Source organism: Equus quagga, chromosome 18, assembly GCF_021613505.1.
Source record: "Equus quagga isolate Etosha38 chromosome 18, UCLA_HA_Equagga_1.0, whole genome shotgun sequence".
NCBI lineage: Eukaryota > Metazoa > Chordata > Mammalia > Perissodactyla > Equidae > Equus > Equus quagga.
In genome coordinates this window covers 14,562,360-14,589,617 of record NC_060284.1, presented here as the reverse complement: position 1 = coordinate 14,589,617, position 27,258 = coordinate 14,562,360, and the positions used below count along the sequence as shown (strand labels likewise).

At 35.9% G+C, this 27,258-nt stretch overlaps 1 protein-coding gene across 7 annotated transcripts in view; it reads left to right on the top strand.

Moving 5' to 3' along the window:
- The window catches only part of ZZZ3 (zinc finger ZZ-type containing 3), a 117,255-nt gene that overhangs the window by 491 nt on the left and 89,506 nt on the right, over positions 1 to 27,258 (top strand). The gene's annotated exons all lie outside the window — the stretch shown is intronic.

Sequence of the window (27,258 nt, the reverse complement as noted above, 5' to 3'; positions counted from 1 at the left end):
AGGCAGGGAGGCTGGCCGAGGCAGGGAGGCTGGCCGAGGCAGGGAGGCTGGCCGAGGCAGGGAGGCTGGCCGAGGCAGGGGGATGCTGTGTCTGTGTAGGATAACAGTGGTCGGCGGAGGTTTTAGGGTTCTTTGCCGCTTTTCTTCTCGAGTAGGGGAAGTCGGATGAGAAATATTAGGGGGAAAAGACTTGCTGCTCTTTCTCTGTTATACACGTTCTCCAGTCCGTTAATGAAGCACTTTTTAAGTTCCGAAATACTGATTTCTCTGCACCGCCATGTTGGTTCGAGACGAAACTCGCGAGATGCTAGAGGGTTTGTATCGCGAGAGCGCTCGATTCTCGCGGGACCTTGTTGGCAGAGCGGTTGTCCTGGATGGCGGAGCCTTGGGTTCCGGGGGCCTGGGACCCGCAACTCTTTCTACCAGGCAAGTTGTTAGGGAGGGGCCGGGGGCGAGTGCCTCTTGGTGCCGGGAGACGTGCTGTGTCAGCTTCGTCTAGTCTTGAAGGGATACGTTGACCCCATTGAGGCGGCACGGTCCTCCTCCCCACCCCCCTGCGGGCGCTCGGCCACCTGCAGAAGCCTCCGTCAGGGCTCCCGCTCCCCCGCGCGGGGATAGTTCCACCCCGGCCCGCTCGCTGGGAGTCCCGAGCCGGCTGGCGCGCACGCGACCGTCCCGCTGGATGCCGTTCCTCTCACTAACAAACGTTCTTGTCAGTTTTCCCCCTTGTTGCCATTTTCTAAAGAATTCCAGACCTGTTAACTGTTCTGTCGCTGTGTCGGCAGCGGTACCTTTCTCCGCTGGCGGTTCTCAGACGCTCCAAGCAGGGCGCCCTCCGCTTCTCCTCGGGGCATCGTGTGCTCCCGTTTATTTGGTCATTGATAACTTCCTCATCACTCTAACGTACTTTGTATTTACAGTAACTTTTGGCAGTATTTGGAGGGATCGCTTCTATCTGTGACAGTACGTGATGTCAGGATAAAATCGTGCTTTTAATCTTTTTGTACTACTCATACTTTTTCTACTAACTCATACTTATCGATAAAATTTTGATTACTCCTGTGTTAGGAGGTTGCCATCTTTGATGTTCAGGGATGGTTGTTTTAGGTTACATATTTAAGGTAAGAGTGGAATGTTTTAAGTCAAATTTTTAATTAAAAGCAAACTTCTCTTCATCAACTTTGGTATCAAAGTTTGAGTTCAGTTTTTCCTGAAATGAGTTTGACATGAAATTAGTTTTTCTCCAGATCTCCAATATCTTATCCAAAATTAGCTTACAGTATACTTTTTTCATATTCTTGAGCAGTCCTTGGATTTATTTAGTCTTCGTAGTGGGGCGTTAATTACAAAACTAATCAGATAAGTAGGTAATCCATTCATAATTTGTTTTCTTTTTTAAACTACCAAAGTGTTGTTTGCCTCTACAGTTAATACAGAAAAGCGTAAAGAGTGAAATGCTCCCTCTTACACTCTGTCTACCCAGTTGCCTTCCTCGGTCTTACATCTCTTTACCCACTCTTAGCGGTAGCTGTGTTTTTCTCCAGGTATTTTCCATGGTTTTTTTTTTTAAATGAAGAAGAGGAAGTGGAGGGGTGTTGTTTTTAGACTGTCACATTAGCAATCAGTAAAATTTTTTCTACTCAGTTAAATTTTTATTTAGTGATATATGCCTATGGTGTTGACTCATATGTATGCTGCTTTCTGTTTGTACAGACTTTTTGGTAGTATAGTTTTGTGAGTAGTAGCAGCATTTGCGCTAGAGATTTAGTATGCTGGTAGCTTTGCACAAAAATAAAGTCCATGTAAAATAGGATTTAAAGAAATGTTTTGACACTTGTTTTAGTTTTATGTTCAATATTTGTGTTATATATTTACCCTTATATTCATATGTTTATATTTTGTAATAGTTATGTATTCTAAACTGTAACCCAAGTATGTGTATAGGAGTTTTCCAGAAGCTTTTTTTTTTTGTTTTGGTGAGGAAGATTGGCCCTGAGCTAACATCTGTTGCCAGTCTTCCTCTTTTTGCTTGAGGAAGGTTGTCACTGAACTAACCTCGGTACCAATCTTCCTCTATTTTATGTGGGATGCTGCCGCAGCGTGGCTTGATGAGCAGTGTATAGGTCCGTGCCCAGGATCTGAACCTGTGAACCCCGGGCCCCCAAAGTGGAGCACACAAACTTAACTGCTATGCCACCAGGCCAGCCCCTTTCCAGAAGTTTTGAAAGTTAACGGCTCAATTAAAGTAATAGTTCTGACCATGCAATTCAGTGAGTTTAACTGGAGAGTGGCAGATACATTAATTAATGCAAGCAGATGTACATGTTGTACTCAAAAATTGCTAAGCAGCATTTTGTGATCGTTTCTTGTGTTTTTTCCCCACACACCTACCAGCAATATTATCAGACCTATCACATAAAAAAAATAATGTCCACTCTTCTTGGGCATTGTGGTTTTCTACTGTAATAGTTCAACTAGGAATGTTGGGGAACAAAAGTGAGTGTCGAGAGGTGCGATATGAGAAAGAGGAAAAAGGAGACATGGGGGTGTAATAGGTTAATGTTGAAATGGAGTTGGAGAAAGTGTGTAGAAAAGAGAAGATGGCTGAAGGTTGACGGAGCTGTGGTCCAAGAATAGGCAGGCACCTGATGGTTGACCAGAATCGAGAATCAGTATTGGAGGCATTTTTTTCCTCTTAAATAAATTTTTTAGACAATTTTCAGTCCAACCCCAAATTTCTTGATAGATAGCACCTGTCATAAAAAGTTGGCTACTGAAGTTGATATTTAATTGAAACTTTGTGAATTCTTAGGTAAAGCTCTCTTAAGTAACATTTGTTGTTTACATTTTATTATTTTTAGAAGTAGGAAATTGTGAAAATGACAATGGATTCAAAGGTAACAGTTCTATAATGGTCTGTGCAAAGGTATCTACACAGTTTTGCTTGGTAATTGGGCTTTTGGTAGTTCACGTTCACATCTGATCCTTGCAGCAATACATGTTTCTTATTCTTACAATTTTTGTTTTTTTCCTGAGGAAGATTTTCCCTGAGCTAACATCTGTACCAGTCTTCCTCTTTTGTGTTATGTGGGTCGCTGCCACAGCATGGCCGCTGCTGAGGAACCTGGGAACCTACCCCAGGCTGCTGAAGTGGAGCACACTGAACCTAACCAGTAGGCCATGGGGCTGGCCCACAAGTTTGTTATATAAACCGTTTTTGGTAGCAGATCATGGGAATCGCCAGTCTTTTACAGACACTGAATTGCCTGAGGTACTGGGTAGAAATTTACTCAGAAAATCTAATGAAATGTATCTTACATGATTTGAGCTTGCGTGAGTAAAATGTAAATAACCAAGAAGTTATTTTCCTTCTTCTTATTTATTACTGTCATAGAAGTGATCTATGAGAGCTAATGAGCTTCAGTGATAAGAGGAATTTGATAACAGTGGTATGATAATATAATATGATTTGTTCTCACTTGGGTTTTTTCATTAAGATCTGATACAATGCTGATGTCCATAGACCTGTAACTTTGTAAACGGTACAGTGTAATACCTATGTTACATATTAATTATATCAGGAATATGTTTTATTTTTTACATCTTCTTGAACCAATGTCCAAGAGAGATTACAGTAAGTTACATGACCAGAAATATCAGTGAAGGTATGTTACAGGTGCTTTCAAAAAAATCTGTCTAGTTTCACATGAAAATTCAGTCTGGATTTAACTACAAGGAATATTTGCTGGGAGACATTTTGATTTTTAAAGTAATATTGAATATGGATGTGATATACACTTTGGTGCAAGTTTCTGTAGTTAATACTCTGATAACCACTGTAATTATACTTTAAAAAACAATATCAGTAAATATTTCCCAAAGTCCTGAGTCTTCTAAAACCATGGAATTATGGACTTTGGTATTTTATTTGAACTTGTCCTTCTTGCCTCTTTTTGTTTTTTTCTTTTCAGCTGTTCTTTCTCATACATTTAGGTAATTTTTGTCTTGTCAGAAACAAGTGAGTTGAGTAACTTTCCCTGAGGAGACTTTCAAACTATTTGGTTATTATTATTTTGGGGGAACTCCAGTATATTAATGTTACAGTCAGTAATTCATCGAACGTTTTTTGAGTGCTAACGATCTCAGCCATTTCAAACAGCAGAGATCTTGAGCCTTCCAAATAACTAACCAAGTATAATAAGCCTGTAGTCTTTTTTTTTTTTTTTCCCTTTTTCTTCCAAAGCCCCCTGGTACACAGTTGTACATTTTCAGTTGTGGGTCCTTCTAGTTGTGGCATGTGGGACGCTGCCTCAGCATGGCTTGACTAGCAGTACCATGTCTGCGCCTGGGATCCGAACCGGTGAAACCCTGGGCCACCGCAGCAGAGCGTGCGAACTTAACCACTCGGCAATGCGTCTGGCCCTAAGCCTATGGTCTTTATTCAGAAACTATTAATTGGAGTATAAACTTTAGGTTTTGCAGCACCAGTAGAGTTGGTTATCTGATTTTTTTAGCTACAGATTATAATCCTCAGGGTTGGCCATTGGAGTTAGGCACACTGACAGCTGAGGTGTCATCTTATTTCAAGCGAAAAGGAAGAAGAGCTGTTTAAAAGTAGATGGAACTACGGAAGAATAGTGTTTTAAGGGCGTTACATAGAGACATACAGTCCTATAATCATTAACTTCTGAGGGAATCATAATATTTGTAGAGCAGTATATTACATGGTGTGTCACAATGATGACCTTCATAAGTGAACTTTTAGTCTACGTACTGTATTTAAGGAAGTAAGAAATTGACATCTTTTTAAAAGATTGTTACAAGGGTAACTTTTCAAATCTTTCTTAATTAATGTGTTTCAGTTTTTTAGAAAATTTGCTTATAGAACTCATCCGATGATACCAAATAAAAATAGTGCTCTGTGTATGGAATTTCCTTTGTTCTATTTTACTGCTTTTATCTGTTTACTTATTTCCTTATTTAATATTTCAAGAGATTGCCTCCCAAATAAGGCTCTAGTACATTTAATATTTGATATTTGTAATAAATAACCAGTTGTCTAAAGACTAGCGCCTTTCTTGATGGAATTTTCAAATCCGAGAATTAGAATTGGTAAATGATCTTGTCTGTATGATTCAGTTCTGTAGTTTTGAACCTGATATTGAGGCTCCACACTTAGCACAGCTGAGTGTCCTGAGGTGAGAAATGTTTCGTTTTGTAGTGGATTTTTTTGCTTGCCTTCTCAGTCTCTTCTAATATATTTCTTTAAACTTATGCTCCGTTCAGTAGTAGAGCAATGGTAGATAGTATTTGACTCCGATATAAGGTGTATGTATGTGTGTGTGTTTTAAGTCTTGGGAGTTAATGTAATCATATTAACATTTTGGTATATTTCATGCATTATTTTAAAATATATCTTTTACGTATTTGCAAATAAAACATACATTTAATTTCGTGTCCTGCTTTCTAACCTAATGTTAGGTAACATTTTCCCAGTCTCACAGTGAGTCTTCATAACCATCGTTAGAAACGGTAGTATGATGTTCTGTGTGTAGAAGTCTCATTCCCCTTTTCTAATTTTTTGCATATATAAAAACAGTGTGAAAAGCATACATAACGGTGTTTCCTATATGTAGTATATTGCGGGATAGTGTATTGCCATCTTGTAGTATATTGCCGGAAGTGATTTTTAGATAAATTTTAAAGGCTTTTAAAACATTGTTGCAATATTTATCAAACGGATCAGTTTATATTCACCTTGGACTAGCTGTTGCTTATATACCTCAGTATTAAATATCATTTATAAAAACTTGATAGGGTGTAAGTCATACTCCTTTTTTCTTAGATTATTTCTGAGGTGAAACATTACTTTATGCTTAATAGATGTATTTCTTTTGTGAGTTTTTAAGATAAACAGAATTTTAAAATTAATGTAATCAAATCTTTTGACCTAATTTTGTTCTACTCCTGACCTTATGAAATTCTTCCTCCAGAAATGTAATAAACAAATAATACTTATTTAATACTCTTTCTTCTAGTTTTTCTAAGTTAGATTTAAATAAATTTAACTTTTTATCTTATCTGGATTGGTGTGAAATGAGACTGTAAAGATTTTCCTCTAAATTGGTAATTGTCTAAACTCTACTTATTAAATAATTATTTTCCCATTGTTTTCTTATATTTCATTTCTACATTTTAAATTGTTTATTTTTATCCAAAACTTAAAAAAAATTAGTATTGTTTTTTAGATGATTCTTCTGACATGTTTAATATCTTTTGTCTTGGTCTCTATTTTGGTGTTTGCTTTCTTATTGATTTTTAAGAGCACTTTATAAATTGAAGTTAATAAAGCTTATTTGTACAAAACAATGTTTTGTAATTTCTTTTCTTGTCAGCCAAAATTTGAAAAATTCTTTTCCCATACCCCAGAATTTAGTAGGATTAAATGAAGCAATTTTTCCTTTCTTGGACAAAATATGAAATTACTTAAGAGTACAGTCCTAATGGCTTATAAAGAAAAAAACTACTTTGGTAGATTTTGTGGAATTAGAGAAATAAACTTCTAAGATCAACAATTTAGGATGTGTGCTTAGTGTGTTTCCTTTGTTAAATAGTAATATAAACCTTGACATCATACACCTCTAACATATTAATGAAAAAGCTAATTGGCACTTCTGGACTCAAATTACAGGATCACAGTACAGTTACTTCTTCAGCTGTTACTAATGGCACGGCTGTGTGGTGCATTTACTGAAATTTAATAATGAATAAGAAATTCCAGGTGAGCATTAGTGAGGGCATCCGTACCAGGAAGAGCATTTTTAATATTGAAGGTTCTTATTCTTTATGAAGGTGTGGTTTTTTCCCTTATGAAGTAATTATTCATGATCTTAAAATAATTTTTAGAAAGTGAGATATTTAAATTTTAACATTTTAAAACTATGGTGGGTCCAAAGCTATTATTTTATTAAATAAAGACTAACATTTTTTGCTGTTTACAGATTGGAGTGATTTTTACATTACTACTAGGAAGTGAAAAACAGATTAACTTTGTGAATGTGAAACCATAATAAATATTTGAAAACACATGCGTCCTGTGCTTGGGGATCACATAAAAAGAATTGCAGGTGAAGAACTTGAAGTCATTAGATTTCCTTCTAACTATGGATTGGGATGAGACTTAAAGGGATTGGAACATAATTTATACCTTCTGTTTCTCCTGGAAGCCTGCTACCCCATAAGGAAAGAGTTGATTTTGCGAAATGTCACTGATGTGGTCCAGGCAATAGCAGTAGCTGATTGTATTGTGGCACTTATTTACCCTCCTTACTAGTAATTTTTTTTTAATTGGTCAGAAGTTTAAGGAAAACAGCTCCTGCAGTTTTTGTATGTACACTTCTCCATTAGAAAGCAGATTTATGTGTTTCATAAATAAAGTGAGATAATGCTTTGTTTGGCTTGGTTGTATTATACAGGGAAGTATCAGGATCCTGAAAAAGGTGTGTGTGTGTGTGTGTGTGTGTGTGTTTGTGAGATTTATCTAGTGATAGCTCTTGAGGAGCTTTGTAATACTTAACTATGTTAACTCTCTACTCCCCATCCCAAACCTGTAATTCTTAATTCTCTCTACTAAATAGAAATTTTCAGTGTTGTTTTGCAGTAGTACGTTTCATTTCCTTAGGGAGAAATTTCCTTTTTTTCCCTTCCTGCTTTTTAAAAATGTGAATATGAGTAAAGTATAATACACACAGAAAGTTCTCATAAGTGTACAGTTCAGTGAATTTTAGCAATGTGAACACACCTGTGTAATCATTACTAAGAAGCAGAACATTATCAAAACCCCAGAAACTGTCTTGTGCTGTATTCTGGTCATTAACCCCTCTCGCCATGGGAAACCACTATTTTGATGTCTATTATCACAGAAGAATTTTGTGTGCTTTTGAACTTTGATTTCCTTTGTAAATATTATTACATCTTTATCCTGTTTTGATATGAGTTCCTTGAGAAATCCTAGAACTCAATCTGATTTATACCTGGAGATCTCAGCGCTTGACTTAGACATTTTTCTCATGGCATTCATAATTTTCAAGAACTCTTAGAAAGGGACAAACATCAAAGAAAAGCCTTGTTTTCAGATTGTGGTGTGGACCCTGTTTGTTTTAATGTTATTTGGGCAAACATGATACTTTTAATTTATGTCATTAATGGCCTACAACAGTACCTCAGCTTTTTTTTTCAGTTAAAAATTTTGTTTTGAAAACTTTGGTACAGCATTCCTGACCAGCTAATAGCTTTTTGGGCTTCTATGCTATGACTTGGCAGCTTCCTTTTCATTCTTGGAATTCTTTTCAAGCAGTGATTCCTATTCCAACTTTTATGAGACACCTTGTGGCATCCTCTGTCACTTCAGAGAATGTTGTGAGTGCCCCTCCCCCCAAGAAAAAAGCCCCAATTTAAGTTTAAATATTTTAAAATGTTTATTTTGTGTTTATGAACAGTATAACATTACAGTGTGCAGATTATAAAATCGAATTATAGACTACTAAAAATTGAGAGTCAGCTGAGAGCCGTACCTAGTTAGTATCCTTTTTCAGGCTGACTTCAAGTGTAAGTGCAACTTTCTTATCAGAAATTCTTTTTTCTTTTCTACCCCTCCCATTTCACTTTCTTAATTTTAAAGAAAGGCATAGTGAAAGATTTATTACTGTGTTCCTATGCTTAATTCTTATTTCACAGAAGTCCCATGGTTAGTTTGAAAGATACACTTAATTTCCTTTGTAAACAAATTTTGGTTACTGTCAGTAATGTTAGGGCCAGAATATTATAAATGGCCTGTAACTGTTGAAATTGGATGTTTTGTTCAAGAATAATTTAAGAGTAATACATACCTACATTTCAGACTCTAGTGATCTTTTATTTGCTGAGCTTTTGTGGAAATTAAATGTTATGCAAACTTTTAGCCTAATTTCTAAAAAAAGATTTCTTTTTGCCTGGAGATGTTAAATTTCTGACTTTGGGGGAACATCATGTTATAGGAGAATGTTATCTCATGAAGAATGGAGGAGAGAGTAATTAACATTTGTAACGGTTAGGGAGTTACCACTGAGTTTGCATAAATGCTCTTCTTACTTGGTGAGTGAGTCAGGACATTTTCCATTTGACCTAAGCCACGTATATAGATAAGTAGATACTTTTCTTTCTATAGGTAGCAAAATGTCACCAAGGAAATTCTGATTCATTTTTAACTGAAAGACAGTAGTTCTCAAAATTCAGTATGCATCATATTCGCCTTGAAGGTTTTTTTTTTTTTTTTTTAAAATAATGGATGGCTGGGCACCACCCCTAGAGTTTCAGATTTACTAGGTCAGGGGACCAAACTTTGAGAACCAATACCAGGATATAGTCAGGGCACCTACATTTAAAAACAAACAAAAACTCCACAAGTGATTCTGAGGTACATCCCAGCTGAGAACCTTTGAGCAGTACTTCTCAAAATATGGTCCTGGGAATAGCATAGCGTCACTTGGGAACTTGTTATACATGCATGTTCTCTCAAACTCTAGGGTGGAACCCAGAAATCTGTTTTATTTTGTTTTTTTAAGTGAGGAAGATTGGCCCTGAGCTAACGTCAGTTGCCAATCTTCCTCTTTTTTGCTTGAGGAGGATTGTTGCTGAGCTAACATCTGTGCCAGTCTTCCTCTGTTTCATGTGGGATGCTGCTGCAGCATGGCCTGACAAGCAGTGCTAGGTCTGCGCCCAGGATCTGAACCTGTGAACCCCGGGCTACCAAAGCGAAGTGTGCAAACAACCACTATGCAACCCTGCCGGCCCCCAGAAATCTGTATTTTAAACCAGCCCTCCAAGTGATTCTGATATGTGCTAAAGTTTGAAAACCATCCTTGTAACTCAGAAGCGTCCTTCCTTAGCACCTGTCTGGGAACTTGTTAGCAATGCAAATTTCAGGCCCCACCTAGACCTTTGGAACAACAGAATCTCTTTTTAACTAAATTTCCAGGCAGTTTGAATGTATATTGAAGATGGTGAAGGACTGCTCTAGATGATTTTTAAAACTATTATTAAAGTAGTACTAATAAATTAAAGTTTACTGAACATTTACTGTGTGCTAGATACATATAAATACTGTATTATCATGAAGTCCTCATGACAACCTCAAAAATTCTGCAAATGAGCAAGTTAAAGCAGAGTGGTTAAGTATCTTGCTCAGTGTTACACAGGTGTTAATACAAGGTTTGAGACATGAACCCAAGCATTCAAACTCTGCTTTTGGAGTTTGAGGTGCTATCATCAGGACTATTTATGTGTATATATATGTGTCCTCCCTTGTTCTAGCACCATAGTATATATTCTAATGAATTTTTTGTGTCACATTTTACAATGATATTTGAATTTTCTTCCAGGTCTTAGATTCAAGGACTATTTTTGCTAAAATAATTGTTTTAGACACAAAAACAGAACTGGAAGCTGTGATTTGAATAGTTCGTTCTTTAAAAATAGAAATCCCTTAAGTTTATTCATCAAGGTTTTATTCAGACTCTTTGTTCCCTTATACATTTTGTTTTTTGCATACAGTTTTAGTAAGGCTGCCCTTACTGGTTAGTGTTTCATTTAAAATTTTGCACAGTGGTAAGTGTCGTGTTCAAAGACTGTATTAAAGAGACCGCAATGTAGTTCAGTACCTAGAGGCCCTGATATGCTAAAATTACACTTAGGGGTTCAATTCAGGTAGGACATGCAGAATAATAGATCTAAATGCTTGTGTTAATTTCAAGGAAGTACTATAAGGAAGGAGTATTCTGGTCACCTTATTAATTACAGGTTTTCCGGGAAGGATTTCTGGGTCACATTCTTTTTAAGTGCACAATTCACTGATTTTTAGTAAATTTACAGTGTTGTGCATTCATCCCCACAGTTCAGTTTTAGAATGTTTCCCTCAGTCCAAAATGATTTCTTTTGCCTTTTTAAAGTCATTCTCACCTTCAGCCTTTCATAGGTTTTTAAAAACTCAGCTGGTGCATTTTAGAATCCTTTAATATAGTACCTTACTACAGCTTAGTTGTAAGGTTATAAACTGTAATCCATAAGCCTTTTTTTACCTTTAAGAAACTGAGGGCCGGCCCTGTGGCCAAGTGGTTAAGTTCACAAGCTCCGATTCAGCGGCCCGGGGTTTGCATGTTTGGATCCTGGGCACGGACCTACACACCACTCATCAAGTCATGCTTTGGCGCGTCCCACATAGAAGAACTAGAAGGATTTACGGATTAGGATATAAAACTCTGTACTGAGGCTTTGGGGAGGAAAAAAAAAGGAGGAAGATTGGTAATAGATGTTAGCTTAGGAGGAATCTTCCTCACCAAAAAGCATAAAAAAGTAAAAGAAACTGAAAAAAATTGGTATTCTAGCTCTTTGTGTTCACGAGATCAACTCACCTGATCTGTAGGATTTAAAGTGATGTGAATGGTAGTGTTTAGGCCTAGGAAACGTCCTTTCATTCACTTAATTGGTTATTTAAAATCTACTGTATGCATGGACTTATACGTGAATGTTCATAGCAGCATTGTTTGTAACAGCCCCAAACTGGAACTAATCTGAGTGTCCATCAACAGATGAGGGAATAAACAGAATTTGATCTTTTAATCCAATGGGACACTACCCAGAAATAAAAAGAAACGAAGTTAAAAAAAAAAATCTAGTGTATGAAGAGGAAATCAGGAGAAGAGAGACAGAAGATAATTAAGAGGAGCTATGGTTCCATGATGATGTTGGCAACTATAGAGTTCTCATTGTCTGTTTGGTGGTTGCTTGGTTTCTGGAAAACTACTGTAAGTATTTGTGTCATCTTGATCTGAATACTTCACAAGAATGACAGTTTAAGCTTTTTCTCCACATAATTTTGAGAATTTTGAGGATGAATAACATCGTATGCTGAATAAGGTAGTTCAGCTACTTGGCTTTTTGTGTCTCTAACCCTGGGTTTTGTGGTTGTGGGTAAGGCTCTTTTAACACAAAAATATCTGAAGAATATGCTTGGCATAATGTATTATAGTTTTTGGTTTTAATTACTGGATTAATTAAACATTGCACTAATAATAAAGATTATCAGAGCTTTTGACAAATTCTTTGCTAGCAGTTTAATCTCCTAAAAGTTGAAGAGAATTGCTGGTGTGAAATTTATTTTGACCATTGAGGGACATACGGAATTAACCAGTTTTGAACATCTCTTTTGGGCAAGTGGCCCCATTTTATAGTCACTTCTTTGTGGTGTAGTAAAAAGGACGTGGGCTTGGAATGGGAGACCTGGATTTCAATCCTGGCTCTAGCACTTAGGAGCTCTGTAACTTTAAGCAAGTTACTTATCTCTAAGCCTTTGTTTTCCTGATTATAAAGGATATGGTACCTTCTCCTTATATGTAGAATGTATAAGGTCCTTGATATAAAATAGGTGTTCAATAAATGATACTTGTTTTTATAGATGTCGAGAAATGGAAGGTGAGAGGAGTGACGTTATCTGTCTGACTAGAAAGCCCGTGCTTTTCCAAACACTGTTCTTTGTCTCCCAGCTAGAAATGGAAGTCATGGGAATCAAAAAGTAGTGACTGTATAACCATGAAGTTTATATTAGGGGGGAATTCACAGAAAAGCAGGTTTCAGAAAGTTCAGAAAAAAATTTGGTAATGATCACAGATAGTGTAAACAATCACTGTTGATAGGAGGTGCTTAAAAAATGAAACCTGTTATTAAAATTATGAAAAATTTCCGTTGACGGGAGAAAAATGTGAGTCATCTGAAGAAATTCTGACTTCCACACAAGTAATTTCTAATAAATTTTAAAAGAAAATATATCAATTCTCACATAACTGATGGTACATAACTAATGGTTAATACAAAAAACTCATGTCAGTAAGTATGTGGGGAGGATAGAGCTCTGAAAGAGTTAAAGCTTGCAAAAAATGCTTAAGGGCGACAAAAAGGGCTAGTTTTAGCTGAATTCAGAGCAAGATCAGTAAGGAAGAAAGAGGTGCATTTATTGGGGAGATAACATTAAACAGAACTACTCATATCTCTTCTCATATCTAGGAAAATGATTTTCATACTGAAAGGGAGACAATCCTATTTAGAGAGTAAATTTTATTCCATGATATGTGATAAAGAGCATCTAGTTTCATTAAATAAATTTAGATTTCTAGTTCAAATGAGTTACTTAGAGCATTGAAGTGGTGGTGTTTCTTGATGTCCATGGCTGCTTTTGGCTGTAGAGAAGACCATTTACAGTTTTTGGTAAAATAGTATTGAGTAATTAATAAATTAAAAAAACTTGTCTTTAGGGCTGGCCCCGTGGCCGAGTGGTTAAGTTCGCATGCTCGCCTTCGGTGGTCCAAGGGTTTCGCTGGTTTAGATCCTGGGTGTGGACATGGCACCGCTCGTCAGGCCACTTTGAGGCAGCGTCCCACATGCCACAGCTAGAAGGACCTGCAACTAAGATATACAATTATGCACTGGGGGGATTTGGGGAGGGAAAAAACCCCAAAAGACAAAAAACCCACTTGTCTTTAAGTTTGACTTATACATTTTATTCTGTTAGTAAATCTAGCAAGTTTAATATAAACTAAGAATATTTTTATTTTTTTGGGCAGGTGTAGGGGAAGACATTTGGATTAATATATTTTAGTAGTTCTAGTCGAACAGATTAAATCTCCCTTACAATACCCTTCTCAGGCAAATTGGCCTTTGTACTTGTTTTCTTTTCCTGTAAGACTCTTATATATTTGCACAGCTTGCTCCCTCACTTCTCAGGTTCAGATGTCACCTGGTCTAGAGAGGTTTTCCCTGATGAAGCAGTTTCCAAGGGGCATCATTTACAGACTTGCGTGTGAATGGTGCTCACTGGTGTGCCCCTCATTATGCCATCTAAAATAGCACCTCCTTCCTTCACGTTCCCTGGTTATTTTTCTTCATAGTAATTATCATACCTGATATTTATTGTTTGTCTCTTCTCATTAAAATATAAGATTCGTGAAGGTCGAAGTTATGTTTTGTTTACTGACTTAGTTCTCAGAGGCTGGAATGGTACCTAGGTCATGGTGGCTGCTTAGTGATTATTTTTTGAATGATTGAGCTTATACGCTAAAGTACTTGGAACAATGGTGGGCACTAGGAAAAGGCTCTTTGAATGTTAGCTGTTAGTACTACTATTACTACTCCTGCTTACCTTAATTACATTCCTTATATTTATACATTTAATATTACCAGGTTTTATTTTAATTTTTAGCACTTTATATGCCTTACAGAATAATGTAAAATTTCAACAAGCAGGACTTTCCCAAATACTTAAAACTCTTTTAAAGTTAATAAATGAAACATGTAAATATAGTGAGTCACAGATTCTCTTAAACATTTCAATATTCCTTATTAACCAAATCAAATCTCATACCTTTAAGCTTAAAGTCGTAAGTTTGAAGTCAGTTACTATTTTAAATTTAGAATCATAAAAGGCTACAGATGTATAATGTTAAAATTCTCTTAAACATTACAAGAGCTTCAAGAAAAAATACTTTTTTATTTTATTTGAGGAAGATTAGCCTATAGGCTAATAGGCTATTTTTGTCCTTGTATATTTTAATATTTTTATTAATGCTTTGGATAAGTATACAGTTGTGCTTATAAAATTTCCAAACAACTCAGCTGGCAAGGATAGATGACTAAAGCAACTGAAAATTTTGCCTGAAATAGCAGGTAGGAACCTATAGTGTGAGTTGCTTAAAAGTGAGGAATTAAGAAAAGTTATGGAATTCAGTCAAAAAAGTTCTATGAGCAGAATTCTGTTCAGTTCACCAATTTTAAGGCACTGTATTAAAAGAATTAAACATGAATTGCACTGTTCCTTGAAGGAACCTATAATGAAGTAGAGAATATAGACATATCAAACTATATGTTGTAAATTCTGATAGAAGAATTAAGCATTATGGGAGCAAAAAAGAGCTCAGTTAATTCTGATGGATCATTGAATTCGGCTTTAAGGAAGAAGTTTCTAGGAATTGGAGATGAGGGGAAAGTCATTCTTTTTTTTTTTCCCCAATTGGGGGACTGAAAAATCAATTAGGGCTGTGTTTATTAAGACATATGTTTGTGAGCCGATAAGGAATAGAATGGAATGAAAGACTAATTAGGCTCTTACACTTGTTTAAATGGGAGTGATGATGGCCTGCACTGGAACAATAACAATAGGACAGAAAGAGTAGACAGTTTTTTTCAAGACATTTTAGAAGTAGCATAAGTAGGGTTTGTTGATTGTATATTGGTGGGAAAAGGAAAGAGTTAACATGCCTCAAAGCTTTTTAGTTTGGGTGATTATATATTTGTCATTGAGGTTGTTGACTTAAGGAGGAGATAATTTTGGGGGGCTGGGAAGAAAATGACTTTGGGAATATCTAGAGTGAGTGCTCAGAATATGGTAGTCTGAAGTTTGGGGTGGAGATTGATCCTGGGGATATAAAACTGTTTTGTAGGTTAAAATGATCTGAAAGAGAGTTATAATGATTTTACGTACGGAGAGATGATTAGAAAGGGACACGTACATTTTGAGGGGAGCAGAGAGGAGGAGTCACAGTGCATGAGAAAATGGTGGGGAAGAGGCTTGGAGAATTTATCTCAGAGGTAGGAAGAACACTAGAAGGAAATGGAGGTCAAAGATGGGAGTTTCAAAGGAAGGAGCGAAGTGATGACTTTGTTAAAGCTTCAGAGGGGTATAAATGATGTGGGGACTGAGAAGAGAAACCTTTGCATTTGGGGGAAGAACTAGCTGGATTTGATAGAGACTTTTAGCAGCTTGGTTTTGCATAATCTCAGAGCTCCAACAGTGTGAGTTGCTTAAAAAAGAAAAAACAAATGAAGTACCAGGCTGCATTAATAGGATTCTGTGCATAATAAGGGGTCTAATATGTATTCCATGTTGGTTAGCACACATTTACAATGTTGGCTTTGCTTCTGAAAGCTGCATTTTAAGAACAGGAAATGAAAAATTGGATGTGTCAAGAGGAGGGTAACCCAGATGATAAAGTGTCTGAGAATCATTGAAGGAGTTGAGAGTACTTACTTATGAAGGGAGGATGGGAGGGGACAACTATTTTCAGGTAATGAAAGGCTATAATGAGTAGTTTTCGTAGAGTGGAACTAGATCCAGGTTAAGTACTGCCAGACTTTTTTCCTTAAGAACTAAGATATTCTCTTAAATAATTACAGTTACAATGATAAAAATCAGGAAATTTAACATTAGTGTAATGTTATCTAGTTCATAGTCATAATCAAATTTTGTCACTTATCCTAATAATTACTTTCATAGCCTTTTAAAATCAAGGATGATGCATTGTATTTAATTATCCTGTCTCTCTAGACGCCTGTAACCAGGAACAGTTCCTCAAGTTTCTTGACCTTGACATTTTTAAGAGTTTAGGCCATTTATTTTGTTGAGTGTACCTCTCAACAAATTTTTTTTTTTGTATTTCTGATGTTTCCTTTTTTTTTTTTTTTTATTTTAAAGATTGGCACCTGAGCTAACCTTTATCCTAACCTCTGACAGAATAGATTAGTTTTCTCTAATTTTGAACTGTATGTAAATGACATCATGTAGTGTTAACTTTTGAAAGATTTTAAACCTAAATATTTTTACTATTGTTGTGAAATTACAGAATCATTAAAGTTTTATCCTTTTTCTTCTAGGGAAAAGATTACTTTTTGTATTTGTATAATTTGTTTAAAATATTAGTCTGTACTGACTTTTCTCTCAGTGTATAGAAATTCCACAGCTCTGTATGATGAAACTGATGCTGATATTTCCATAGAAATGAACAGAAATTACATTAATTTATTTCTTCTGGATAAAGATAAAAAATTTTTTAGTGAAAAATAAAAAAATCAAAAGTGGTTTAGATATAAAGCAGGATTTAATTTGGAATATCCAACTTAAGTATTGTCTATAAGATATTGATAGTGTTATCTTCCGATGAACATACTGATTGGGAGAAGGGGTATTATTGTAGAAAGAAAGATATAAAAGGATAAAGGACTTTAATGGTATGTGTTTGATACTGAAACCAGAAATTAGACTCTGATAAGGCAGGACAGCATAAAACTCTTCTGGTAGGGAAATTTGATGAGACGTGACATCTTTGTTTTCTGATGTCCTGTGTTCCTTGGTAAATAATTTTTAAAACTGAGTTTTCTTACTGTGGGAAATTGGGCCATCTCCTTAAAACAGTGGAATGAAGTGGTATTTGGCAATGGTTCCTGAAGGATATGCTTAGTCTGAAGTTCTGATAATTACTTATTTGGCATTTGGCACTTGTGTATTTCTCTGATAAACATTGCTACCTCAGTGTCAAGTTACTCTATGGTTTTTTAGTTAAGAAAATTTTCCTTAGGTCAATTGAAATATCTTAGAATCAGCATTTATAACCATCCTGTAGCCTTGAGCAGAATATCAAAATGTCTCGTTAGAGTTTTTGGCAAGTGTCCCTTTTAGCCTTTATTGATTTCTGCTATATTTATGATATGGCATCTTCAGGTATGATTTTTTTTAAAGATGTACAGGAATTAAAAAAAAAATATGAGACCCTCCCCACCCCTACACCTTGTGTCATACTTTCTTTGACAGGATGTTTTTTCTTTTTTTAAATTAAAACATCAGATTAAACATTTTTTTAAATTTAAAAACTTGATTAGGTTTATTAGAAAAAAATTAAATAATGAATTGATTAGCCTAAATCTAAAATTATCTTTCATTGTAACATTAAAACACTTAAAGCTGGGGCCGGCCCGGTGGTGCAGCGGTTAAGTTCGAATGTTCTGCTTTGGCGGCCCGGGGCTTGCCGGTTCGGATCTTGGGTGTGGACATGGTAATGCTTGTCAAGCCATGCTGTGGCAGGCGTCCCATATATAAAGTAGAGGAAGATGGGCACGGATGTTGGCTCTGGGCCAGTCTTCCTCAGCAAACAAAGAGGGGAATTGGCGGCACATGTTAGCTCAGGGCTAATCTTCCTCAAAAACAAACAGACAAACAAAAAACACTTAAAGCTATATTGAGTGATAGCAAAGTAGTAAAGCATATTATAAGCCTCCTTTTCTGTATAAAGTATGCTTCATAAGCTTATCTTAATGCACTTTTTTTCAGAGTCACTTTAAATTTAGAATTTACATTCCTAACAGAATGAATGTGGTTAAATTAGGCTTATAAGGTTTTTGTAGAGCCCTTAACAATTTTAAGACTTTAACTATATGACATGTTAAGGGTTGGAGGTGGGGAGCAGGATGCAAAACTGTGTGTGAATTTTGTTTCAAAAAATGTGCATGTAAGTAAGAATGGAAGGGACTACCCCAGGATATTATGTGGTTGTTAAAATGGGTTGAGGTATATTTGTACTTTATATTAAGGATATGTCTAATAATAATTGTTTAGTAATTATTCATTTATTTAACAAATATGTATTGAATATCAAGTTGTAGACTAGGCTCTGAATTATAAAAGCGAAGAAAACAGATAAAGTTCTTCTAGTGGAGTTTATATTCAAGTTGTAGGAGGCCCCAAGCAAATATTCCATTGGACTTTATTAAATTGCTGTTATTTGACCGATTTTTTGACCTATAAAACTGGCAGTTTCATGTGGCTCAACCTAATGTGTATGTCAGACCGTGATAAGTGCTGTGGAAAAAACTGAAAGTAGGGTAAAGGGGATAGAAACTGTGGTTGTGTAGAGGTGGGGAGTGGCGGTCAGGGAAGCCTGATTTGGTGATAAGTGAGCAGAGAACTGAAAGAATTGAGGGAACTAACCAGAAAAGTATTCTACGCAGATGGAACAGTAAACTGAAGTCCTGAGGGCTTGCAGTTTTGTATTGTTCTATGCTTGTAAGAATGCTTTAATATATTTTTGCACTATCGTGTGTTATAAACGCATGATCCTAGCTCAGGCTAACTATATTAACACATTAAATTTTCCTAGGCAGAGGAATAGAATTAAGATATGTTTATCTTCTATGTGTTTTTTACATATGTACATTTTCTGGATAACAGTTCCCAACTTTTTCCTGTAAAAGATCTCATTTATTATTTTCCCTCATAATCTATATTTTCAAAGGTTTTGTTTACTAGACCAATTGTGTTGATGCTTCTGATCAGCATTGAGATTAACATTTCTACATAACGTTCTAGTAAAGAAACATAGGTAGAACTAATGATAACAATGTAAATATGATTGATTCTCATTATTTGCAGGTTTCATATTTACGAACTCACCTACTTGCTAAAATTATTTGTAACCCCTGAATCAATAGCCCTGGAACGTTAATGGTCTTTCACAGGTATTTGCAGAGTGGGGAAAAATTTGAGTTACCCAAGGCACGTATTTCCAACTAAAGTTGAACAATGTCGTGCTCTGCTTTCTTTCAGGTCTCATACTGTAAACAGTGTTCCTTTTGTGATCTATTTAGTGCCAAGTCTTTCGCATTTTTATGTTTTTTGGGATGAGAGTTTGCTATTTAAAATGACCGCAAACAAGTGCTGAAGTGCTGTCTCGTGTTCCTAAGTGCAATAAGGTTTTCATGTATCTTATGGAGAAAATACATGTGTTAGATAAATTTCATTCAAGTATGAGTTATGGTGCTGTTGGTGGTTAGTTCATTGTTAATGAATCAACGATATATATTAAATAAGGTGTCTTTAAACAGAAACACACATAGAACAAGGTTATGTATCGATTGGCTGATAAAAATGTGAACAGGGGCTGGCAGGAACTTAACCCTGCATTTCCGTTAGGAGAAATGGTTCAGTATTGGTTACTTCACTGTTTGTGGCAACTTTATAGAACATAACTACTGAGAATAATGAGAGTCAATGCTATGAAATTTGTTATGACAGTTATAGATTTTTGAAATATTGAAAATAGCCAAGGAACCCTTTAACCTCCTCTATAGATTCCTAGAGGTGGTGGAGCATCCATTTAGTGGATTAGTATGCTGGCGAAATTGTTTTGTCCTCTCACCTATTGTTGTTCTTGATTCTTGTGTTGACCAAAACCATTGAGAATTCTTAGAACAGGTGGAGCATGGCTTTTAGAAAGGATTAAGTAATCATTTATTACCTGTGACTGGCTTTTAAAGAAACTGACATTAAGTAACATCCTTAAAGATAAAAATCACTCAATAAAATTAATGGAAATATAGCCTTTTCTCTACATTTAACTAATTGACAGATTTATAAGCACTCGAAATACAGCATGGCAGAATTTGAATTTAAAATCATTATAAATGTAAGACTTGTTTTTAATATTTTAAAGTAAGCACTTAAGAATCATAATTATTGGGGCCAGCCTGGTTGTGAGGTGGTTAAGTTCACGTGCTCTGCTTTAGCAGCCTGGGATTCGCCAGTTTGGATCCCAGGCACGGACCTATACACCGCTCATCATGCTATGCTGTGGCGGCATCCTACATACGAAATAGAGGAAGATTGGCATAGATGTTAGCTCAGTGACAGTCTTCCTCAAGCAAAAAGAGGGAGATTGGCAACAGATGTTAGCTCAGGACCAGTCTTCCTCACCAAAGAAAAAATGAATCATAATTATTTGTAAGCAGTTTCAAAATGCTGTATATAGTATGGCAGCTATGAAAGATAGCTTTAGAGAAGAAAACTGAAAGTAAGGGAAAACATTTATAAAAATTGAAAGTAGGAGAGGGATCTTTACATCAGACGTTTCACATAGGCCTTACTGAATTACTGATATTTAAGTTGCAAATGTCCATTAAAGATGAATGGTTGTGTGGAGCTGAGATCATGTCCTAATGATGTTAGTGTATCTTGAAATAAATCAGTCTTGCTAGTCCAAAATCATTTCCAAGCTAGTTTGTTCCGGGAATCACCAAACCAGTTTGGACCTCAGAGTGGTATATATGTAGATGCTTTCTCATCTTATTTCTTCTGCGTCATCAGTCAACTGAGGGAATTCTTTTGACTTAAGAAATTGAAAAGTTCAGGTTGTTTATCTGGCTTCAGGCAGAACTAAATCAAATTGTTTAAATGATGTCCTTCTAGGGATCTGTTTCTGTGGCCACTGAGAGTTTCAGCCTTATTCTAGGCCGCTGAGAGTTGCTTGGCTGCCGACAGTTTCAACCTTATTTTTGCTACTCTAGAGAGAATCCTGTCTGTTAGGCTGTCTTAATTGGCCATATAACCTCTCATGGAGGAACTGTGATTGTTGTTCCTTGCATCATATGCCCTGTGTGTGTCTGTGTACATGTGTATATACATATACATGTGTACACATAGATGGGGTCAGCCATGCTTAAATTAATTGTATCACCACACGTAAGTTTCACCTGGTTTTCTAACTTTATGTAAATGAACATAGAGTATGCATTCCTTTGTGTCTGTCTTTGGTTAAACACTAAGGTTGTGAGCTTTATATTGTATGAACTTTTGGCTTTTTTGTGTCTGTCTTCTTTGATTAAACAGGCTTGTGAGCTTTATGTTGTTGTGTGAACTTTTGGCTTTTTAATTTTCATTGCTGGATATTATTTCATTGTATGAATAATTAACAAGTTATATATCTAATGTTGATGGGCATTTAGGTAGTTAGAAAGGTGCTGCTATGAACATTCTTGTACATGTCTCTAGATGAAACACATGCTTGCATTTTTTCATATGTATGCATTTTTATTGGGTATATACCTGGGATTGAAATGGTTGGGTCAGACAGTGTGTATTTATTGCACCGCAGATATTGCCAAGCAGCTTTCCAAAGTGGTTGTTATCAGTTTACACTCCTGCCGGTAGCATATCAGAGTTCTGGTTACTCCACATTCTTGTCAATACTTGGTTTTGTCTTTTTTGAAAATCTTAGTCATTGTGGTTTTGATATCTGTTTTCTTGATGACTAATGAAATAGAATATCACTTCATGTTTATTGACTAATTGGATCTCTTTTTTGTGTGGAAATGGCTGGTCAAGTCTTTGCTCATTTAAAAAATAGGTTGTCCTGTTCTTATTGGTTTATAGGAATTTTTAGAATGTATTTTGGACATGAGTCCATTTTTTGATCAAAATATGCATTGCAAAATATTTTCTCCCACTCTGTGGGTTGCTTTTTCATTCTCTTAATGGTGTCTTTTGCTAGACAGAAGTTCAAAATTGTGATATAATTCAATTGATCCATTTTTTCAAATATTACTTTTTGTGAATTAAGAAAATCTTTTCCTATTCTAAGATCGTAAAGATGTTCTCTTTTTTTTCCTAAAAAGCTTTATTTTTTACCCTTCAATTTATATCCATAGTCTGTCTGAATTATTTTTGTGTATGGCACGTGGTAGTAGTCCCAACACATTTTTTTCTATATGGCTATCCAGGTGACCGAGTATAATTTATTGAAAAAAACCTCATTGTACTGTAGTTTCACCTTTGTCCTAAATCAGGTCCTAAACCATATGCTTTGTCCTAAACCATATTTGCTCATACTCCTTTTGATTAAAGGAAAAGTAGTTGTTCCTTTTAAACCTTTAAGGATATTGTCATAACAAAAGTCAAAGTAAAGGTAGTTCTAGAAGAAAAAGATTTTAAGTTCTTTCTTTTGAGGAAGGTTAGCCCTGAGCTAACATCTGCCACCAGTCCTTCTCTTTTGCTGAGGAAGATTGGCTCGGAGTTAACATCTGTGCTCGTTTTCCTCTATTTTATATGTGGGACCCCTGCCACAGCGTGGCTTAATAAGCAGTGCATGGGTTTGTGCCCGGGATCCGAACCTGTGAACCCAGGCCTGGTGAAGCAGAACGCATGAACTTAACTGCTACGCAACCGGGCCAGCCCTGAAAAAGTTTTAATTTTGATCTTAAAAATCCTGTTTTATCATGCTGTATCAGTATTAACTAATTGGCTTGTTTCTCTTAAGTTTTCTGTTCTAGGAGATAAATAGGAAATAAATACAATGATGGGCACTTTCAGTATGCACTGCCTTGTGTTCAGGCCTCACACCTCTTCATAGATAGATGGATATCTGTCCTCTCTTCTGAACACAGAGAGAATGACTGCAGGAGAGCCTGAATGACTTACAAAGAAGTATAAAACTCTCTTCTCTAGTTTTCTGTTAAATGATATCATTCATTAAACAACAAACATACTACAGGAAACAATAGACCTGTCAAAATATCTTCTGCTTTTGATTAGCACTGAGCTATTACGGATTTCGTGTAAGTAGTATAAAGTTTTTATTGATATTCTCAAGTAAATCTGTATTTTAACTTCTGGAAAACTTGAATGTTGACAGCCATTGGGAGAAGAGTATTAACATAGATCATGTATCATCTGTTTTTCAGACATAACATATCTTATTTTCTTCTGAAAGGAGTTCTTCGTTCACAGTGTTTATAGAATTATCATAACGCAGAGAGCCGCAGACTCATGGACGGAACTCTGGTTTAGGCAGTAAAACCTAGGTTCAAGTTCTGGCTTTATTAGTTGTGTGATCATAGGCATTTCTTTTTTTTTTTCCTCCCTACTTTTTCTCCCCAAGCTCCCCTAGTATGTAGTTGTATATTTTAGTTGTGGGTCCTTCTAGTTGTGGTATGTGGGATGCCATCTCAACATGGCCTGATGAGCGGTGATCCGAACCAGCGAAACCCTGGGCCACCGAAGTGGAGCACGTGAACTTAACCACTCAGCCACGGGGCCGGCCCCCATAGGCGTTTCTTGAGTCTGTTGCCGTATTTAGGAAATGAAGATGATGCCCTAGCTTGTCTACTTTTGAGGTTATTGTGGAGGTATACTGGAGAAGTTCTTTGTTATTGTAAAGCACAGTATCAGTAGAGTGGTTAAGACTGTGTTCTGCCTCTTAATTAGCTGTGTAATGTGTAATGTTGGATAAAATAACTGTTTTAAGCCTTAGTTTTCTCATCTGTAGAATGAGAATAATAATAGTACCTACCTCCATAGGTTTTTGAGAATTTTAAATGAGATAATGCATATAAAGTATAGAGCCTGGCATATTGGACATAATCAATAAATGTTAACAGTCCTTATTTTATATATCTGTTGATTATGCACTGTGTACTGGGGGTACTTTCTATAAATTATTTCATTTAATTCTCAGGACCATTCTCTGTCGTAGGAATGCTTTTTCCCCATTTCACAGATGAGAAACGAGTGTCAGAGGTTAATTGCTCAAGGTCACATAACTAGTAAGTGGTTTAGTTTGGATTGGAACCTAAAACTAAAATTTTTTCCCCCAGTATACTCAGATGCCTTTCAAATATGTGCTGTATGTCTATACCACATTGATAAATTGCCTTTAATTCATGTTTACAGGATTTTTCAAAGACTGAGTTTTGTGTATTTCCACTGTTTTCAAATATCTTTTATCCTAGTCTTCCTAGGTTTCTTTAATTTGCTCAATAGGCCAGAACTTCTACTACAGAAATAAACATCCTTTGTTGATATGTAATTAAGAACAGTTAATGGTTTGTTTACAAACCATTAGACTCCTTGAGTCTAGCTGAGTTAGCTATTACAGAGTGACTTTAGATTTCTCCTCTGGAAAGGGAAAAATACTTGTTGATTTTATTCTCTCCTTTAAGGAGCTTACTTCAGGTTGAAGTGCAAAACTGTAATGACTTTAAAGCCAACAGAAAAAGGTTGAAAGACCCAGAAATGAAAAAGTACCTAGCCTTAAATATTTCTGGGTGAAGTATTTTTGATGCTGAGTTTAGGGAAATAGAAATAGCCATTGTATTCAAAGGAATTTTGGAGAACTATTTTGAGGTTTTCTTTTCTTTCTTTTTTTTCTGATGCAGTCCATTTTTTGAATTTGGAAAACTAATGGAGATCATTAAAGTGTTCTTAGTCAAAGTACCTCCTCCATGATGATCTTTCACATTTCATTCCATTGCTGTAAAATGGGCAGCATTCAAATGAATTATTTCACTTGGCACTATATAGTTAAAATCCATTTTTATTTTTTTAGTTTTATTTATTTATTTTTTTTGGTGAGGAAGATTGTCCCTGAGCAAACGTCTGTGCCAATCTTCCTCTATTTTGTATGTGGGACACTGCCACAGCATGGCTTGATGACCGGTGCATGGGTCCATGCCTGGGATTTGAACCTGTGAACTCTGGGCTGCCTAAGCAGAGTGTGAGAACTTGACCACTGTGCCACCAGGCCGGCCCCCTAAAATCCATTTTTAAAGGACAGTTTTCATGGAAAGGTTTATGTATTTGGCACCAAAAGATTTTCTACTGACAGTTCATATGTGAAGTGGAATTTGTAAATCATTGGGAAAATAACACAGCATTTATGAATTTTGTTAACACCTTGGAGTTTATCTTCTATGTGGAATTAGATATAGGTGTTTATGGAAGATAATTTGTTGTGTGTTTGTAGGTCATTATAATAACACTGTTTCCCACACTTTAATCCTTTTCTTATAAGTTAACAGTTTTTGCTGTATCTGGGTATAATCTGTATGAATCTTTATTTTAGACTTTTCTTTGACTAAACTTTCTGGCTAGCCTCAATTAAAATTTTTCTTTTAATAAAATCATTGGTTTGGTGCACTAGCTACCCTTTTTTCATAATACTCCTTAAAATAAACACTACCTAAATAAAAGTTCATTCTTTTGCTACCTGAAATTATCAGCATAAGAATGAATAACATGTTTTGAGAGGTGTGGGATTAACTGAATTATCACATTTGTACTTAGATGTCAGTGTATAATTCTGAAATTCATAGAAAAAAATGAGAAATAGTTTTTAATGGTTAATGAGTCTGTAGCTTACAGAAAAATTGCTTCTAAATGAGTTTTAAAAACTCCGTTTATCTCTTTAGATTCACTTGTTTTTATATTTTTACTTTATTCAGTACTCCCTTGATCCACTAATATGAAATAGAATTGTTGAATAATATTTAGAAATGACAGCTAGATAATTCTTTGTCTTTTTAATACTTATTTTCCTGTGGTGTCATCAGTTTTATTACAACCTCAGTGGTTCCAAGTTATTGTATCTAATTAACAAAAAGTCTTACAGACGAGTCCAGTATAATTTTCAAAAACATTTTTGGGATCAGTGTGGGGTTGTCAACTTTTAATTTTGTTAAAAAATGACATTAGAAAATTTAGAGAAACCTCCTTTCACACCAAAAAAGAGGAGTGACATCAATTCAGAACAAAGGAATTCTTTAAATTGAGTGAATCTAGCTATATGGAAAATGAAGTATTTTCTGTATTTTACTCACTTCATTGAAGACTGGTTTTTGGGAGCTAATAGCGTAAACAAGGAATTTGATTGTTACTTTTTTCAGGTTTTTGTCCCGTTTCTCTGATGGTTCTTTTTCATTTTCTTGAATTGTGTCTTCTTTTATAACCTGTTGCATGGACATTGGTGCCTTCAGAGTTTCTGTCCAAAACCCTCTTCTGTTCCCACCTCAGTCGAATTAATTTCTTTTCACAGCTTCAGCTGTGATTCATAAATTATGCTTCTGTAGACTTTTCATATTCTGAGGATTAGCCTGACATTTTCTACTTCTAAAATGAAGTAGAAACATTACAATCTTTTGCTGAGGATTTTACTCCCTTATTTTTCTTTGAACTAATATTAGAGCATTCACTTATATACTACTCACTTTATATACCGTAAGTTAGAGAAGGCAAATGAAATGATCTTCCTCACCCTTGTGCTGTGACATCATTAAAGTGCACATTATGTACCAAAAAAAAAAAAAGACGAATGATTGGGTATGTGTATGGGTGCGTGGGTTGCATGATAGAGGAAAAGGGAACTAAAAAGGTTACTCCAGGGTTTTGCTTTGGATAACAGGGTATTTTGTAGTGTCATTGATTTAGGTAAGTAATTCTGATGGAGGAACCAGGTATTGGTACTGGGGCTGAAGGGAAGAAGATGAATTCAATTTTGAACAAGAAGAAATTGAGGTTTTTGTAGAGTCTGGCTGGTATATGGAACTGAAGCTCTGAAGACAGATGTGGAAGCTGAAATGTGGAAGATTTAGGCGCCCTCAGCATTAGTGAAGTTGTTGTGAGAGGATAAAAGAAGGCTGTTAACAGAGGAGGGACTAGGACAGAGCCTTGGGGAGTCCTCCCCGAGCAGAGGAAGAGTAGCTTGAGAATCTTTGGCTTTTTCTTGAAGCCCCACATCCAGTGTATTAGCTAATTCTGTTGGGCCTGACTTCAAAATCTACGTTGAAGTGGCTGATTTCTTA